General features: G+C 39.7%; 1 protein-coding gene and 1 pseudogene across 2 annotated transcripts in view; both read left to right on the top strand.

Moving 5' to 3' along the window:
* Nucleotides 1-1,625: 1,625 nt before the first annotated feature.
* The window catches only part of TPH2 (tryptophan hydroxylase 2), a 111,668-nt gene continuing 96,789 nt past the window's right edge, over nucleotides 1,626-16,504 (top strand). Inside the window, exon 1 of the mRNA XM_081248855.1 lies at nucleotides 1,626-2,293. The gene's annotated coding sequence lies outside the window, so the exon portion shown is untranslated. The remainder of the gene's footprint in view (nucleotides 2,294-16,504) is intronic.
* LOC308625294 (E3 ubiquitin-protein ligase RNF114-like) lies at nucleotides 10,932-11,736 on the top strand (annotated as a pseudogene). Its single transcript has one exon. The product of its transcript is annotated as an E3 ubiquitin-protein ligase RNF114-like (transcript).

Genomic DNA, 16,504 nt, shown 5'->3' with positions numbered 1-16,504 from the left:
TCTTTAGACCATTTTTTATATGGAAATGATACTAATGTAGTGCTAAGTAAAGTCTTACTTTAATTAGAGTCCTCAAAATCCAGTTAGCAAATACCATGTGAACTTGAGCTGTTTGATATTGCTAAAATAGATAGTCAAATGTCTTAGTTTAACTTTTTAAAGATTTGTTTCAGTTTTCACAAGATGCTCTGTCCATGCCGATAACATGTAAAATATTGTGTGCTATATCATGTGATATTTAAAGTTAAAATTCAAGTAATTTAGCTGGAAAACGTATTTTCAGTTCTGACAGGAGTCTATGGGAAACCTTTTTGCATTGGAGATCATTCCTATTTTGATTGTTTCATGTGCCGAGGACTCTTCACCTCTTTATAATGCTAGAAACTTGGTGATGACTAAAGCTTTTTTGAGTAAGGAAAACAACTTTTTGAGAATGATAGTGATTCTTGCTGAACCTGACCTTTCCAAAGGTTTTTATGGATGCCAACTAATTCTTATGGGAAATTGATGTAATTATGCCCATTATCAAAGATACTTTGTATAAAGTAACCCAAAATGTTTACTGAAGAACCTAGAATTTCACTTGACTTTGTGTGTAACTATGTAATAGGTAACATCATTCCAGCTTGCATTTCTTTACTTGGGGTTTCAGAAGATGCATGAACCTCTTACTGTATTTGAAATCTTGTGTGTATACATGCATATTTTGGTGGAAAGGTCATATAGTTTCTCAAAAGGTTCTCTGATTTTCCCCAGAAGTTGAAAACCATTGTTACAAATTGTATAATGTGAAGATAATGACGTAATTTGACCCACGCTAATGATTTCATGTGCTGAACCTCCATTAATTAAAATATGTTTAGAGTGCTCATTTCCAAATTCTTGGTCTGTATTGTCAAAATACATGTCCAGGCTCTACTTCAGAGCTACAGAATCAGAATCTTTGGAAGTGAGGTTAAGGAATCTGCATTTTAACAGGCTTCCATGTGGTTCCTGAGCCTCCCTGAAGTTAGAGAACTGGCATTATATAGTGTATTTTATAGTTTAACATTTTGACTTATGGTCAGGTAGGCAAGTCCTTAAGTTGTTAGAAAGTAGTTCCTTGATTTTTCTCAGGTGGAATTTGCCCTAGTTCTGGTCACCATTTTTAGTAAAAAGTGATGACAGTCATCTTAGCCCATAGGTTCCCCCTCCGTTCTTACATTTTGAAGACAAACTTTCAGTGTCATTTTATTTCTGAACATGAAACAGGATTAAATTTGAGATGAATCTGAAAGGTTTCCATCAGTATCATAATGTGATTATCTAGTACTAAACATCTGTACTTATTTGTACTTTCGATGTGAATACTGCCATTTGAATGATACAATGTATTTGGCCTAATCTCCCTTTCGGTCCTTATAATATGTGAGTTTTAAGTTGTAGATTTTTGAGGATTGCTCTGATTGCAAGTATTTTTCTCACTGTTTTATAAATAGACTCCTATTTTTCAGGTTATGTCTTGACTTAGGGAAAAACAGTGTGTCATCCTTAGATGCAAAGGTGGGGTGGGGTAGGGCAGTGCGATTGGACATACTTCTATAACTTTTGGGATATCCAAAAGCACTCTTTTAGCCCATGGGAAACTATATTGTTAACAAAGTCACTGTAAAGAAAAACTGATTGTAATCTAAGTCTCTTCTTCAAGAGCTATCCGGAATCAAAAATATCATATTTGCCTAATGTAGTTCAATCCCTAAAGTTAGAATTGAAGTGTTAGAATAATAGGTCAGCTGTTAAATATGTTTCTCCTCAAATATCTATGTGGTGTATTGTTCCTCACATCTCTCTCTATGTGAAAAAGTAGACAGAGTGAAAAGAACAAATTCCAGTAAGCTTAGCTGTGATCAGTGAGCAGTCCAGTTCTCTTTCAGCTCTTTTTAATTAAGAAGACTATTAACTTCAGAAATGGGCTTTTGCTGTAATAGTCAATAATAGATATTTCCAACACCACACTAGTCTGGAGGTACCAGACCCAATGGGTTAGTAGATTGCTTTAAAAAAAAAAAACTAGAGCTGTTTTTAGATTGCTTTAGATGTTGTATGGCCAAATTGTATATCTCTTTTCCATAGGTGTTGCAGGCTCACTTTCATCTGCTGTAGTACGGGTTGAAGTGGTGGAGGCCACTTGAGTTGATATAGTGTGGAGATATTCTTCATGTGAGCACAGGCTCATCCCTCACTCTGACTATCATGGCATAATCAATTTTATGAAGACTTCTCATTCAAAGAGTGGTATCTTCTAAGGTCTCAGGTGAGCCTAAGGCTTTTTTCCCCGTACTGCTGCCTTTTTTTTTTTTTAATTCATTTGTAGATACTTAAAGTTACAGGATAAATGACAGCTTCATTAACTATGTACGTGACATTGGTTTGTGAATATGTTGAAAAGAAAATGCTGTTATGTAGAAGCCTGCTTGAGTTTCTTAAAAGTTAGTCATGGCAGGCTCATTTCATTTCCTTTTATTGATAGTGTACTACCAAATCAAGAAAATACTTTAGCCATGGCATAAATTTATTTTGGTATGGTATCCATGTGGTTAGGTTGGAGGAATTAGGAGTGGATGGTAGTAATAGTGAACAATTCCTGCCGAAGAACCTAAAATGTACCCTGTAAGCTCTAGGAGTCAAATGTCAATGGGAAAAAAAATCCAACCAAACTGATTGTTAGGTTGGTTTTGTGCTATAAAGTTCAGCCTTTTCTCTTCTCCTATTCAATGTAGTTTAAGCATAGAAGGCGTACATATCAAATCTGCTTGTGACACAAACTTGATAGGCTGGAATGATGGCTTAAAACCAGAAAGACAAGCTACTTAAGGGAAAGAGATCAGACTTTTTGTTGATTCCCAATCTCAAAGTAATCACTATTGATTTTTTTCCAAATATCTGCATACTCTCGCATCCCATATCTATCCTTTAATAACTTCACCTGCCTTCTCTGTTCACCTTGGGGAATGACCAGGAGAATTCTTTCTTACTTTCAGTTTATTTCCTTTTATCCTTCCCCTCAAACACATTTCTTTACATCTCTGAAGCTTAGCTTTCCTTTGATGACATTTTATTCCCAGTTGGATTTTTATTTGGCCAGGGTGGTGAGGGTGAGTGGTGAGGGAGGGAGGGAAGAGTAAGAAGTCCTCGGGGTCTCTCATCTTTTGCCTACAAATGGAAGTATGTGTGTGTAGTGGGGGAAGTTGATAGGAGTGGAAAGATTGGTCTGACCTAATTGTGCACTGTGGATACTCCTTTGTTTATTTATATCACCTTTTCCATATCTTTTTTCCTAGAAGTCTTCAGCCTCCTAGGATCTACTTCCATTTTCCAGGTGGTTTAAGGACTGGCTTATATTATTTCTCTCTTGTTTTTACAACTGTCTTCAGTAGGACAGATACCTACGTTGAGGACTCATTGATGTCCTTAACATAAAACTTCCCTAATTTCGTGGACCTTGTCTCATCTGTCAGCTGTTTATCAGCATGGCCATTCACGAGCACATGTCCCTCTTTCATCGGTAAGATCTTGTGTTTGAAGGTCTCCTTATCTGGCAATATCTCACCTTATACTTTCCTACTTTCTGACTCTTGGGCTCTGTAACTGCTTGGTCCAAGCCAATTCTGTAGGCTTTTCTTATGGCTGTTGGCTGCCTGGTTATCATGGACTATAAGGACAGTCACTTCATCGAAACCTAGGTGTACGTATCTCTTTAATTTCTGCCAAAGATTCCAAACCAGTTCCCCTATTTATATCACTCTGGCTTCAGAATCAGTGAAGGATAGGGAGATAACTAACACTTTGAGCATTTAATATCTGCCAGACACTGTGATAAGCACTTTATACACATCCAATTTAATCGGCATAATAGCCCTATAAGATGTAGGTATTGAGACTTCCCTGGTGGCGTAGTGGTTGAGGATCTGCCTGCCAATGCAGGGGACACAGGTTCGAGCCCTAGTCCGGGAAGATTCTACATGCCGCGGAGCAGCTAAGCCTGTGTGCCACAACTACTGAGCCTGCGCTCTAGAGCCCACGAGCCACAACTACTGAAGCCCACGTACCTAGAGCCCGAGCTCCGCAACAAGAGAAGCCCCCGCAATGAGAAGCCCACACACCGCAATGAAGAGTAGCCCCTGCTCGCTGCAACTGGAGAAAGCCCATGCAGCAACAAAGACCCAACGCAGCCAAAAATAAATAAATAAATTTATAAAGAAAAAAAAATGTAGGTATTATCGCCCTGTATTACAGAAATGAAGGCTGAGAAATGTGATGTAACATGTCCTCAAACACAGCTAGGTAAGTGGCAGAGCTAAGATTTAAACTCAGGTTTATCAAAACCAGTGCCCTATTTCTCTGCAGTATAGTTTATTTTTAAAAGTTTTAATTTTTGTCATCAACATCACACATGCACATGGTTTCCACAAGATTTGTTATGAGAATTTTTTTTCCTTTTCCCTACCCTCCAGTTCCTCCTCCCAGTGGCAAGACTTTCCACTTTCAGCTGATTCTTTTGGTGTTAATTTCTATATCTCTCAATGCTGTGATATGCTTGTATTGCTCCTACTTTAATTTCCAGTTGGAGGAATTATCCATTGACTCCTTGTCTTCAAAGATGGAGACTTAGCTTTCTTCCCCTTCCCCTCAGTTCCCACAATATACCCTTCTTTATTGTTCCATCTTCCATATAGTTGATATAATATTGGTTAGGGCAATGCAGTTCTTAGCTGAGACATGTCTTTCTTTGGCCCTTTCATTTTTCTTTGGGGGTTAATTCTTATTAAGGTTTTTTGTTTTTGATTTTTGGGGGTGTTTTTTGTTGCTGATTTTATATATAATTGTCACTAATCCAGTCTACCAAATGTTTAAATTGGGGCTTGTCAACTATGGGGGCTTTACCATAGGGTAATCTGATTGCTCCATTTTGTTCAGAGCTCTTAATGTATTTTTAGGTTTTTCCTTTTTTCCTGGTCAGAGTCTCCACGCTTTTCCTATTACCTGGCTGCAGGGTAAATGCCTGGTTCTCAGCCTCTTGTGGTTTGAGTCTCAGTATCCAGGGCATACATTCATTTAATCACTTTCCTTTCAGAGTGATACTATTCTCAACCACGTCTAGTGCCCTTCAAACCAGAGGCCCTCTGTTTTACCGTTCCCAGAGAATAAGCTCCATTCATCTACCTGGGGGCAGGAGGGGAAGTGGCTTGGCTATGTAGAATAGAAGGGAATATGGGGTTTTAACTGCCTTTAAAAAAAACAACAGTTTCATTAGGATATAATTTATGTGCCATAAAATTCACTCTTTTAAAGTGTGCAGTTCACTGGTTTTTAATGTATTCACAGAGTTGTGCAACTATTCCAATATCTAATTTTAGAATATTTTCATCACCGTCAGAAGAAACTGTATGCGGAAGTAGTCATTCCTACCTCCCGAGTCCCTCCAGCCCCTGGCAACCACTAATCTACTTTCTGTCTGTCTGTCTGTCCTCTCCCCCATCCCTTTTCTTGTTTCTTTTTACCTCTTCTAGACATTTTATATAAATGGAATCATACAATATGTGGTCTTTTGTGACTGGCTTCTTGTACTTAGTATGATGTTTTCAAGGTTAATTTATGTCCTAACACATTTCAGTTCTTCCTTTATATTACCATTTATGGACATACCATGTTTTGTTTTGTCTTTTCAGTAGTTAACATTTGAATTACTAGGAATTTTGTTTTTTGGTTATTATGAATAATGTTGCTATGAACATTCACATACAAGTTTTTGTGTGGACATATGTTTTCATTTTAGGTGTATACCAAAGAGTAAAATTGCTGAGTCATGGTAACTCTAGGGTTAACTTTTTGAGGAAATGCCAAACATTTTTCCAAAGTGACCACACCATAGTAACATACATCTAGGAGTAAGATTGCTGGGTCATATGGTAACTTGATAGTTAACATGTTGAAGGACTACCAAACAAAGTGGCTGTATCATTTTTCAATCCTGGCAACAATGTATGAAACTTGCAATTTTTCCACTTCCTTCCAGTACTTGTCTGTCTTTTTTATATTAGCCATCCTAGTGGTTTATAAAGTGGTATCTCTTTTTGTGTTTGATTTGCATTTTTCTAATGACTAATGATGTTGAACATCTTTCCGTGTGCTTATTGTCTGTGTAGTCTTTGGAGAAATGTCTGTTCAAATGCTTTGTCCATTTAAAAATTGGTTTACTTGTTTTTTCATTGTCGAGTTGGTAGAGTTCCTTATATATGCTGGATACTGTCTTCTTTGAGATACATGATTTATAAATATTTTCTCCAGTACTGTGGGTTGTCTTTTAATTTTCTTGATGATGTCCTTTGAGGCACAAAGTTTTTAATTTTGATGAAATCAGACTTTACATTTGGTTGCTTATGCTTTTATCATATCTAAGAAAAAATTGCCTAATCCAAGGTCATGAAGATACTCCTATGTTTTCTTACAAGTGTTACAGTTTTAACTCTTAAATTTAGGTCAGTGATCCATTTTGAGTTAATTTTTGTGTATGAAGTAAGGTAGTGTAACTGAAAGCGGGGCCCGGCTGCTTGCCGACTGCTCTCTGCTCAAAAGCCAATAAAGAGGCAATCTTCAATAAGTGGTTCCGGGAAAACTGGACAGCTATATGTAAAAGAATAAAATTAGAACGCTCCCTAACACCATACACAAAAATAAACTCAAAACGGATTAAAGACCTAAATGTAAGGCCAGACACTATAAAACTCTTAGAGGAAAACATAGGCAGAACACTCTATTACATAAATCACAGCAAGATCCTTTTGGACCCACCTCCTAGAGAAATGGAAATAAAAACAAAAATAAACAAATGGGATCTAATGAGACTTAAAAGCTTTTGCACAGCAAAGGAAACCATAAACAAAGACAAAAAGACAACCCTCAGAATGGGAGAAAATATTTGCAAATGAAGCAACGGACAAAGGATTAATCTCCAAAATATACAAGCAACTCATGCAGCTCAATATCAAAAAAACAAAAAACCCAATCCAAAAATGGGCAGAAGACCTAAATAGACATTTCTCCAAAGAAGATATACAGATTGCCAACAAACACATGAAAGGATGCTCAACATCTCTAATCAGAGAAATGCAAATCAAAGCTACAATGAGGTATTACCTCACACCAGTCAGAATGGCCGTCATCAAAAAAATCTACAAACAGTAAATGCTGGAGAGGGTGGGGAGAAAAGGGAACCCTCTTGCACTGTTTGTGGGAATGTAAATTGATACAGCCACTATGGAGAACAGTATGGAGGTTCCTTAAAAAACTAAAAGTAGAACTACCATACGACCCAGCAATCCCACTACTGGGCATATACCCTGAGAAAACCATAATTCAAAGAGTCATGTACCAAAATGTTCATGGCAGCACTATTTACAATAGCCAGGACATGGAAGCAACCTAACTGTCCATTGATGAATGGATAAAGAAGATGTGGCACATGTATACAATGGAGTATTACTCAGCCATAAAAAGAAACGAAATTCAGTTATTTGTCGTGAGGTGGATGGTCTTAGAGGCTGTCATAAAGAGTGAAGTAAGTCAGAGAAAAACAAATACTGTATTCTAACACATATATATGGAATCTAAAAACAAAAAACAGAAAAAATGGTTCTGAAGAACCTAGGGGCAGGCCAAGAACAAAGATGCAGACATAGAGAATGGACTTGAGGACGTGGGGAGGGGGAAGGGTAAGCTGGGACGAAGTGAGAGAGTGGCATGGACATATACACACTACCAAATGTAAAACAGATAGCTAGTGGGAAGCAGCCACATAGCACAGGGAGATCAGCTTGGTGCTTTGCGTCCACCTAGAGGGATGGGATAGGGAGGGTGGGAGGGAGACACAAGAGGGAGGGGATATGGGGATGTATGTATGTGTATAGCTGATTCACTTTGTTATACAGCAGTAACTAACACACCATTGTGAAGCAATTATACTCCAATAAAGATGTTTAAAAAAAAAAGACTAAAAAAATTAAAAAATAAAATGAAGCAAGGTCAGTGGAAAAGAAACTGCTTTATTTTGGATGCTGGCAACTGGGGGGTGGGGGTGGGGTGTAGGATGGACGTCTGTCCAAAGGCCAACTCCCCCCCACTGACAGTCAGTGGGGAAGAGCTGTTATAGGTGGAGGGAGGGACTACATGCAGAAACAGCACAGTCGGCTCTGACAGTCATCTTGAAATTGGTCATTGGTGGTCTGACCAGCATCATCTTGATTGTTTTAGATACAGTCAATCTTCAGTTCCAGGGTTGGTTTGTTCCCATTTCCTTGAGGCCAGTTCTTGGAATTGTGGCAGCTTACGTCATGGCTGCAGCCTGGTCATCATGTACTTAACTTCTTCCACCTGCTGGAGGTTTCAGTATCTTTAAGACAGCTCACAGGATATGGCTCAGAATATTGTCTACAGCCCTTGAGGAGGAACTAAACGTCCTTGACTGTGCTTAATGACTGAACTATTATTATTTGATCTCCTTTGACTGTTTTCCTTTGTTTCTGCATTTTCTTACTTCTCTGATTAAACTTATACTTTGGCTAAAGTTTTTCCACAGACAAAAGGCAGGTTGAGGATGTGGGGGGCAAGGACCATAGGGTCCTGCTCCGCTTCAGTAGGAGTCTGACTTCATTGTTTTTCATGGGGATATCCAAAGTTATTCGTTCGCTATTGAATTGCCTTAGCACTTTTGTTGAAAATCAGTTGACCATAAATGTAAGAGTTTATTTCCGAACTCTAAATTCTATTCCATTTACCTGTATGTCTGTCGTCTTGTAGTACCACACTGTTTTGATTAGTCTAACTGTTGTTAAGTCTTGAAATTGTTTCATAGCTTCTTAAACAGTCTTTGAGCCATTCTTTTTCGGTCTCCTCCATTTACCTCAACTTCTAGAGGTATTTGATCCTTTAGGGGATTCGACAGTGTTAGCTGAGTTGCTTCTCAGTCTTCATTGATAGCTTCGGGTTCAGCTTTCTCATGTCTGCAAAGTCTTTGATCACTTGTTCATCTCCTTTTAAGCTTTCAATTTTTTGTTGCTATTGTTTCTCCAATTTATGCTACTCTTCTGTGCCTTAAAAAGGAAAGGAAGTCTTTTACTGTTGCTTTAGTAGGATTTCTGGAGGGAGCAAAAATAGTGAAATCTACACTCAATTAGAAAGAGTCCTTTAAAATCTCATACACATGATCTAGACCTATTGCCTACACCCCGGCACGCACACCCTTTAACTCCTGTAATCTGGGTTTTATTTTCTCTCTCTTGTTAAAACTGCACTCTTTAAGGTCACCAGTGACAGTTTCATCACCGAATCTAGTGGTCTTTCTGTAGTTCTCATTCTTTTCCTCTCCTCTGTTCTAGTTGAAACCGTTGACCACAAGTTTTATCTTATCTCCTTTCTATGTTTCACCTCCTTTAATCATCTTTTTACTTTGATGACTTCTCTTATTCATTCTACCTTTAATTGTGAGCATCTTTTGTGGTTTAGTTCCTGGGTTCTCTATTTATATATTTATTATTTGAAAAAATTTAGATTGTGGTAAAATGCACATAACATAAAATTTACCTTCTTAACCAATTTTAAGTGCATGGTTCAGTGGTGTTAAGTACATTCACATTGTTGTGCAACCAACCTCCAGAACCTTTTATCTTGCAAAACAAACTCTGTACCCCATTTTCCGCTCCCCCCAGCCCCTGGCAAGCTCCATTTTGCTTGTGAGTTCAACTACTCTAGATACTTCATATAAATGGAATCATACGGTATTTGTCTTTTTGTGACTGACTTATTTCACTTAGCATAATGTCCTCAAGGTTCATCCATGTTACAACATTTGTCAGAATTTCCTTCCTCTTTATGGCTGAATAACATTCCATGGTATGTATATACCATGTTTTGTTTATCCCTTCATTCATTGATAGACACTTGTGTTGCTTCAACCTTTTAGCTCTTGTGAATAACAATGCTATTAACATGGGTGCAGAAATATCTCTTTGAGTCCCTGCTTTCAATTCTTTCAGAAGTGGGATTGCTAAATCGTACGGTAATTCTGCTTTTATTTTTTTTAAATAGATTTATTTAATTTATTTATTGGCTGCATTGGGTCTTCGTTGCTGTGCGCAGCCTTTCTCTAGTTGTGGCGAACGGGGGCTACTCTTCGTTGTCTTGCGAGGGCTTCTCATTGTGGTGGCTTCTCGTTGCAGAGCACAGGCTCTAGGCGCACAGGCTTCAGTAGTTGTGGCTGGCGGGGCTCTAGAGTGCATTCTCAGTAGTTGTAGCGCACGGGCTTAGTTGCTCTGCGGCATTTGGGATCTTCCTGGACCAGGGCTCGAACCCGTGTCCCCTGCATTGGCAGGTGGATTCTTAACCACTGCGCCACCAGGGAAGCCCCATGCTTTTACTTTTTTGAGGAGGCGCTTTACTGTTTTCCACAGTGGCTGTACCATTTTATGTTTCCCTCAATAGTGCAAAAGGGTTCCAATCTCTCTAGAGAGGGTTTTTCTCTCTCTATATTCTTTTATCTGGAGAGTTCATGTCCTGCATCAGCTAACATCACTGAATTACTCTCAAATTTCTGTTCCCAGCTCTATTTCCCAAATTCCAGTCTCACATTTATAATTGCATGCTATTTAAAGTCACTTGATAGTACTGCAGTCAACTCAAATTCACTGTCCCTAAAACTCCTGGTTTTTTCCCAAAACGTATTCCTTCTTCAGAAATAGTGGAAATACTACTGTTTACAACGTGAAAGCTTGATAATTTAGTCTGTTTCTTATATGGGAATTCACCTATTTCAGAAGTAATTGGTCCTCGCCCCGCTCCCTCCCGCTCCGCACCCCCCACCCCCCCCCCGCCTTTGCCCTGCGCTCCCCGGCTGCAAAATGGTGGCGCAGCCGCAGGACCGAGAGGGTAGTAGTGTGTCGCTGGCCAGGCCCGGGCCCATGGTGGAGGCCGAGCCCCTGGGCTGCTTCCAGTGTCCCGTGTGGCTAGAAGCCAGTTCAGGTGCCGCGTGAACACGTCCTTTGCTCTGCATGCCTGCAGGAATGCCTGAAACCAAAGAAGTGTGGAGTGTGTCGCAGCACTCTAGCACCTGGCTTCGGAGCCCTGGAGCTCCAGCGACAGATTGACAGCACAAGCGCAGATACTTCTTGCCATGACTGCCCTAAAAACGTCTTCCCATCCAAGATCTGGGCGCACGTGGCTACATGTTCCAAATACCAGAATTACATCATGGAATGTGTGAAGACCACAGCCAAGGATGCATCCCTTCAGCCAAGGAATGTCCCAAACCGTTATACTCTCCTTGTCCTTACTGCCCCGAGAAGAATTTTGATCAAAAAGGACTTGTGGAACACTGCAAGTTATCCCATAGCACAGACGCCAAACCTTTGGTTTGTCCAATATGTGCCTCGATGCCCTGGGGAGACCCTTTTGTTCCACTACTTTCTGCCGTTTTTTTCAGGCAAATTCATAGTTCTGTTTTCCCAAAACTTTTTATCTTTTTGAGCAAAGAACTGTTCCAGGTGCCATTTAGTCTTCCAGGGAATTGAATTTTTTTCCATTAAGAGAATTTTGTAAAGACCGAAATAAATGGAAATCCGAAGGTGCAGTGTCTGGTGGATACGGCGGATGAATCAGAACTTCCCAGCCAAGCTGTGACAGTTTTTGCCTGGTCATCAAAGAAACACGCGGTCTTGCGTTATCCTGACAGAAGATTATGTGTTTTCTGTTGACTAATTCTGGATGCTTTTCGTCGAGTACTGCTTTCAGTTGGTGTCACTGGGAGCAGTACTTGTTGAAATTAATTGTTTGGTTCTCCGGAAGGAGCTCATAATACAGGACTCCCTTCCAATCCCACCATATACACAACATCATCTTCTTTGGATGAAGACCGGCCTTTGGTGTGTTTGCTGGTGGTTCATTTCGCTTGCTCCACAATCTCTTCCATTCCGTATTATTGTACAGTACCCACTTTTCATCGCCCGTCACAATTTGTTTTAAAAACAGAATGTTTCATTACATTTATTCGTTTTGGTCTTTTAAAATTTATTTATTTTTGGCTGCATTGGGTCTTTGTTGCTGTGCGCAGGCTTTCTCTAGTTGCAGCGAGCGGGGGCTACTCTTCGTTGTGGTGCATGGGCTTCTTGTTGCAGTGGCTCCTCTTGTTGCGGACCACGGGGTCTAGGCACGTGGGCTTCAGTAGTTGTGGCATGCAGGCTCAGTAGTTGTGGCTCGCGGGCTCTAGAGCGCAAGCTCAGTAGCTGTGGCACACGGGCTTAGTTGCTCCGCGGCATGTGGGCTCTTCCCGGACCAGGGCTTGAACCCGTGTTCCCTGCATTGGCAGGTGGATTCTTAATGGCTGCGCCACCAGGGAAGCCGTAATTACATTTAAGTAGAGAATCACATGCATAAATACGGTCAAGGAGGGGTTTTTTTTTGCTTATGTGGAACCCAAACATCAAAGCGATTTAAATACCCAAGCTGGTGCAAATGATTTTCAGTGCTTGATTTGGATATTTTTAGTATTTTGCAGGCTATCTCCTGCATGGTATAATGTTGATTGTTCTCAATTAATGTCTCAATTTGATCACTATCAACTTCAGCTGGTCTACCTGACCGTGGAGCATCGTCCAGTGAGAAATCTCCAGCACAAAACTTCGCAAAACACTTTTGACACATTCAGTCAGTCACAGCACCTTCTCCATACAATGCACAAATCTTTTATTGCATTTCGGTTGTGTTTTTACCTTTCTTGAAATAATAAAGCATAATATGCCGAATATGTTGCTTTTTTCTTCCATCTTTAATGTTAAAATGGCTACACAAAAATCCACCAATTTTGATGTCTTTTTAAAAATACATGCTGATATGACAGCTGTCACATACAATCTAACAAAATTGTTTTGAATGAAGTTAAAGACAACTAAGTGCTACTACAGCCATCTTGTAGAAAAAAACCGAATGAAACTTTTGGCCAACCCAATACCTTAGGGGAGTTGAAAGAGGCTTCTAGGGGGTGTTGCCCGAGCTGAATATTTAAAAATAAGTTTGTATTTGTTAACTGGAATGGAATGGGAGATAGTAAGGAGGTGATTCCACGTAGGGAGAATTAATATAAGACAATATATAGAGAACTGTTGTTGCTCAACAATGATGGAGTGTGGGTTTGGGGCAAGGGTGCCAGTGAAAGATAAGACTGAAGAGGAAAGTGGGATCCAAATCCTGATAAACCTTGAATGGCATTCAGTGGGCTTTTCACTTTATCACCTTATCCTGTAGGGGAAAGAGATCAATTGGAAGGGCTTTGTGCAAAGCAATAGCATAACCATACTGGTATTTTAGAAAAGTAGCAGCTCAGAGGAGGACTTTAAGACTGAAGGCATAAACCACTTAGGGGTTAAAATATAGCCAGGAGATTATGACCTGGATTAAGGCAATAGCATTAAGCATGCAGTGAGAAGAAAAAGTGATGTTAAGGTGTAAAATCCATAGGACAACATGTCTACTTGGATGTGGGAACAAATAAAAAGGTGCCAGAATAACTCCCAAGTTTCTGACTTGGGGGACTGGTTAAATTATTGTGTCATTCATTGAACCAGACCACACATAAATAATAGCAATTTAAGAAAAAAAAAACTCTTCGAAGTTAGATCTTATACATATTGCCTGTGACTGGCCAAGTGAAGCTGTCCAATAAGCATTTGAGTATATGGGTTTAAAACTTGATATGAGACCTAAGCTGGTTATAAAGATTTAGGTATTGTCAAATAACTGAATCTATGTGCTATAGCTTCACTCACAATATATTGTTTGAGAAGAGAGTCAAGAATAAAACCCTGGGGAACACCAAATTTAAGAAGCAATTTAAAAGAAAAACAAACAAAAAATTTTAAAAATTTCAGAGAGGTGGAAAAAGGAACACCAAGGGAAGAAAAGTTTTTGGAAGACAACTATTAAACTTGAAAGACAGATTGAAGGACTGATTATTTGGAAATTTGAATGCCAGGATAACAAATTTATATTTTAAAAGGAAGCATTTATTATTTTTGTATTGGGACTATAGCCTAATGAAAATGATGCCTTAGTAGGATGTAGTCTAGGCAGGACAGTCTGTTAGAGGGAAGAAAATTGATAAAGGCTTCAACTAGAGTGGTGGCAGTTATGACTAGAAAAAGGAATGTCAATAAGAATCAACAAGGATTTGGTGACTCACTGAATATTATTTATTTTTTTGGATAAATTATGAAATTTATTTATAAAATTTTTCCTTTTTTTTTTTTTTTTTTTTTTTTTTTTGCTGTACGCGGGCCTCTCACTGCTGTGGCCTCTCCCGTTGCGGAGCACAGGCTCCGGACACACAGGCTCCGCGGCCATGGCTCGCGGGCCCAGCCGCTCTGCGGCATGTGGGATCTTCCAGGATAGGGGCACGAACCCGTGTCCCCTGCATCGGCAGGCGGACTCTCAACCACTGCGCCACCAGGGAAGCCCATTTTTCCTTTTAAAAGCCATAACAGGGCTTCTCTGGTGGTGCAGTGGTTGAGAGTCCTCCTGCCAATGCAGGGGACGCGGGTTGGTGCCCCGGTCCGGGAAGATCCCACATGCCGCGGAGCGGCTAGGCCCGTGAGCCATGGCCTCTGAGCCTGCGCGTCCGGAGCGTGTGCTCCGCAACGGGAGAGGCCACAACAATGAGAGGCCCGCGTACCGCAAGAAAAAAAAAAAAAAAAAAAAGCCAGAACATAACAAATACCACTTTCTGGAAACTCATCTTATTAGAAATATCAATAACATTGAGCACTGTGTCCTCTGTGCTTCTAATGTCTTCTGCAGAGGATTCAATGTATTTTATTTCACTTATTTATTTGCACGTATATTTCTTTCAGCTAGTCTGTGATTTGCTTGAGGGTAGGTACTGTATCTCATTTATCTTTGCATCCCTAGGCTAACAGAGTGAGTGCTTAGCAAATCTTTACAGCTTCCCCAAATTACACAGCTTCCCAAATCCTGTTCTAGCTGAAGTAATCCATGTATGGTTTCTTGAGCCTACCTTGAGGGACCTTGTTACCTACTTTCTTGAAAGTACTTTTTGAAAGTTACCTACTTTCTTGAGTTACCTTGTTTGGCATACTCAAGGGGCTGTGTAATGTAATAGTTGAGAGCATGGATTTTGGAGCCAGACTGCCTGAACTTAAATCCTGCCTCAGCCACTTTTTAATTGTGTAAACCTTTGGCAAGTTACCTAAATTCTTTGTGCCCCAGTTTCTCCTTATATCAAATGGAAACAATAGTTACTGCATTGTAAGTGTTGTTGTGATGATGAATCACATTTTTATCTAAAAAAGTGTTTAGAATAGGAATTGGCAAATACTAAGCACTCAGTAATATTAACTATTATTATTATTACTTCAATCAATGTAGTTATTTATTTATTTTTGGCTGCGTCGGGTTTTCTTAGTTGCGGCACGCGGGATCTTCATTGAGGCGTGCGGGATGTTTCGTTGTGGCATGAGCTCTTTGTTGTGGTGTGCGGGCTTCTCTCTAGTTGTGGCGTGCCTCTTCTCTAGTTGTGGTGTGCGGGTTCCAGAGTGCGTGGGCTCAGTAGTTGTAGCACGCGGGCTTAGTTGCCCTGCGGAATGTGGGATTTTAGTTCCCTGACCGGGGATCAAACCCTCATCCCCTTCATTGTAAGGTGGATTCTTTACCACTGGACCACCAGGGAAGTCCCAATCAACGTATTTAAACTTCACTTTCCTATTAGGTTATCAGAGCTGATTTTTAGAGGAAATTCAAGCCAAATATTTAATATTTCAAAAATTAGATCAAGTAATAATTATGTCCCCTCCAGACTCCAGAAACAATTAAAATCCAGTTAATTTTTGTTCATCCATTCCTGTTTTGAAAAAGTTTCATCCTGTTTTCTATGTAGACAAGTACTGCCAGTCCTAGGTTTTGTTTAGTTTTACAGTCAAACAAGTCCACTTGGTCAAGAGTCTTCCATCCTTCAGGAGGCTAGTAATATTTTCCATGGTTATTTTTTGGCTCACTAAAGTTTGAATAGTAAGTACATCAACTAATCTGTGCATTTCAAATTGTTGGACTTGTTCTAGTTTCAAGTCATCAAAGGAATGACTATATGGGCATTTCATTTCCTTTTCCTTCCCACTTAGGAAGATTCTAGGGTTAGTGTCTCAACTGTACCTATATGTGGCTAAATCACAGCCTCACATTTCCTTTACAATACAGTTGCCTGAACATCATTGCATAGTGGCATCACATGATTGGAAAGCAGTGCATTTTATGAACGCCATCACACACACAAGTGCACACACACAGTCATAACACATCAGATCAGAAAAAGCTTATTAACATAAAGTAAAATGGCTTAGGGATTCTGCATTGCTGATCTTTCTTGAATTATTTTCCTTGGAAAACTTTGAATTCATAGTTACCTAAAGGC

The sequence above is a fragment of the Mesoplodon bidens genome, assembly GCF_964165515.1.
Source record: "Mesoplodon bidens genome assembly, chromosome: 11".
NCBI classification, from domain to species: domain Eukaryota; kingdom Metazoa; phylum Chordata; class Mammalia; order Artiodactyla; family Ziphiidae; genus Mesoplodon; species Mesoplodon bidens.
This window is presented reverse-complemented; position numbering and strand designations above follow the sequence as displayed.